The sequence below is a fragment of the Poecilia formosa genome, unplaced genomic scaffold, assembly GCF_000485575.1.
Source record: "Poecilia formosa unplaced genomic scaffold, Poecilia_formosa-5.1.2 Scaffold44, whole genome shotgun sequence".
NCBI lineage: Eukaryota > Metazoa > Chordata > Actinopteri > Cyprinodontiformes > Poeciliidae > Poecilia > Poecilia formosa.
Window position 1 is genome coordinate 1448851 of NW_006799983.1, and position 3085 is coordinate 1451935.

Here is a 3085-nt window from a genome sequence, read left to right on the forward strand (position 1 = left end):
AGGCGACAAACACCTTTCTGCCTCAAGCCAGAAGATGAATATGAGGAGTTATCAGTGACAGTGGCTTTTTAAAGGAGGCAACACATTCTTTCTTTTTCTAATCTAACTAGCTGAACTTGTTTCATCTCTTCATGTAAGATGTCAGAAACAATCCAGACAGAGGCGGGAGGAGGAAGGATGGGGTTCACATTGACGTAGGTTTAAGAACAAAGGCCTGAAAAGTGTGATGAGTAATGCAGTCAGCATCTATGCTATCTTGATGGCACATACAGAAGCAGCATTTAAATTACATGCTCTACCCATGCATTTTGGTTTAATATACCAAAATGCATGGGTAGAGCTTGACAAGTTGTGATTTAGAGTTGTTTCCTTGTCTTCCAAGCAGTGTGTAATTGTTACCATAAATCAACTTTACACCAGTAAGGAAACTGCAGGATTTTGCAGAAACTCATAAGGAAACATTTGACAAACTATCCTAATGGACAAGACCTAGTTGTGGGAACCTAACTTTGAGCAATAAAGGATTTACATCAACACAGTTTAAAATCTATTGTTAACTTTTGAGTTTAGTTTGCAGCTGTGAAATTTTTAAGACTATATTTTATGAAATATATAACACTGACAAACCTGGAGATTCACAACTTAATCACATCTTTATCGCTTCAGCTTAAATGCAAACATGATACTGCCCTTTGTTAAACAGTTTGTTGTTTGCAACCAGCAATTACTGAGTCAATACAGGGGAATACAGGATAATAATTTCCTTAAGGAATGATCCTACTGATAACATTCATTGGCAAAAATGTACTTCTGCTGTCAAAAATGTACTTTTGATATCAGATTTTATACTTAGTGATATATTTCTTATTCAATCTAGGATTATAATGTCTTGACAGATCTCTTATTTTCTGACACTCTTTTTATGTGTGCGAAAATGTGCGTAGAAAGAAATGAAAGCTATGTAAGCAAATCTAATTTTAGGTGAAGTACCTAAAAGTACCTATCAGGAAAAGCATGGCAGTTCATTTTTTTAGACACCTTCATTCCTGCCATGACGTAAAAGATGACTATCATGAACCACAAAGTCATATTTTTGGAAGTAATCTACTACTTACTGAACAACAGCAACTAAATGAATTAATATAAAAAGGCAGAGGCAATTCTTTGTTATCTTAACAATATAGACTACAGGGGCCAGCATGGTTGGACCAAAGTTTAACTGCTGATGCGAGGTTGGATGTTTGTTTTTGCATAGATCTTTCACAATCCACAAGATGCACAAGCCACTGCAGTGTACGTCATGTTTTGTTTGTTATATACAACAGCAGAGTAAATACAACGATCATGGCAGAGAGGAACAACTACTACAAGTTTGGAGGAGGAGGTTGAAAAAAATTATTTTTCATGTCAAAAGAAAAAAAAGGCATCTGTGAGGTGTCCTGCTGCATCAGACGAGAACTGAGCAGGGGGAGTCTAATATTTCAGTAAGTAGCTACTTCCTCACGCCATCAAACAATTGTTCCTCAATATCTACTCTCTTACTGAAAAAACTGTGTTTTGACTGTCTATGCTAACGAACTTCTAAATGAAAGTTGAGAATTATTTTCTGCATAAATAAACACATCTACGAAATTCAGACCAATCACACAATAGGTGTGCAAGAAGAGGAGGATGAAAGGTTCGTCAGGGAGTTGTGACAACAAGGGGCAGATGATATGAACACAATAATGTGATTTTTGTCATGTATGCTGTGACAATGTGAACTGATTTTGGCAGTTCAGCTCGGCCACTTCTTGCAAAGTTTGATAAGGTTAACACGTTTACATTTGCATGTAAAAACTCAATGTCTCGTATTAAAACTAAAAATCATTTATGTGAGTTAATACTCTACAAAACAACACATGCAAATTTAAGTAGGTATTCCATGCAAATGTAATGAAGAAAAGAGCACATTTGCAAGACCATTTATGTTTATGTTGGACCAAAGTTTAACTCCTGATGCAAAGTTGGATGTTTGTTTTTGCTCAGATCTGTCACAATCCACAAGATGCACAAGCCAGCCTGGACTTCAGGGTTTCCCCCAGAAAACTTGCTAAGCCCGGTGGTCAGGGCGCCAAGGTGGTCTACCGTGTTTTGTATTAAAAATGCTAAGTAGGCAGGAGAAGTAAAAATATTACTGGGTAATTATATGTTACGGGAAAACATCACCAGTGAAACCCACAACTAGTCTTAAAAACAACTATTCAAAAAATACAATTAAAATTTATATAAATTTGCACTTCTGTTAAATCCAAATTAAGTCAGTGGCTCCAAAAGGCCCCCCAGACCTTCAGGGACCCATAAATGCTAATATTTTTACACAGACCACAGATATATAAATGCAGCATTTGTTTATTGAGATTATCAATGCTGCTGAATTTGATATAATGGTTTCAGCATACATAAATTAAACTATTTAAATTGGTTAACATTTAAATTTAAGATTTTAAGGAGCTGGCAAGTTTACTTGTTAACGTGTAAGAATCACAAACTGTTGTGGTTGCTCAAGTTTGAGGGACGAGTTTTTCAGATCTCCGTGCGGCCGCGTGCATTAACTCTGGCTAACTAAGTAGACAAAGCATTTGTTAAGGTTTGGTGCACCGTTTCACCGGAAAAATACTAAAAACAATAATAAAATAATATAAAACCAGCGTGGTGCGTGACTACGAGGCGAGCGCGAAAGCTCCTCACCGGGCTGAAGCTGCATGATGAGGTTGGCGCTGGTTCGTTAACCACTAACGTTCCGGCCAACCGGGACCATAGACATAACCTTTACAGGGAAGACAGAGCCAAACTCTGGACGGCGTGTTGAGATGTAAACGTCGCATATAATTCTGTCCTCAAAGATCAATCATTCTCACCGCTCGCTCAACGCGCAAATGGCTGCAAACAGATGCGAGACTACAAGTTATTCCTGCGGTTCACATAGAGCTACGCAACCAGAGCTAACGCGGTTCGTTTTGAACTCTTACCTTGATATAGAGTTATCCAAAGAAAAATAACTACCCACACTGGGTTGATGTAAATGTCCATACAGGTCAGCATG

The 3085-nt window shown here is 37.7% G+C and overlaps 1 long non-coding RNA gene across 1 annotated transcript in view; it reads left to right on the forward strand.

Annotated features, from left to right (window-relative positions):
• The window catches only part of LOC107836211 (uncharacterized), a 6147-nt gene extending 3381 nt beyond the window's left edge, over positions 1–2766 (forward strand). The window contains exons 2-3 of the long non-coding RNA XR_001662078.1: positions 1688–1693; positions 2753–2766. This is a non-coding gene — a long non-coding RNA (uncharacterized LOC107836211). The remainder of the gene's footprint in view (positions 1–1687; positions 1694–2752) is intronic.
• Positions 2767–3085: the final 319 nt, after the last annotated feature.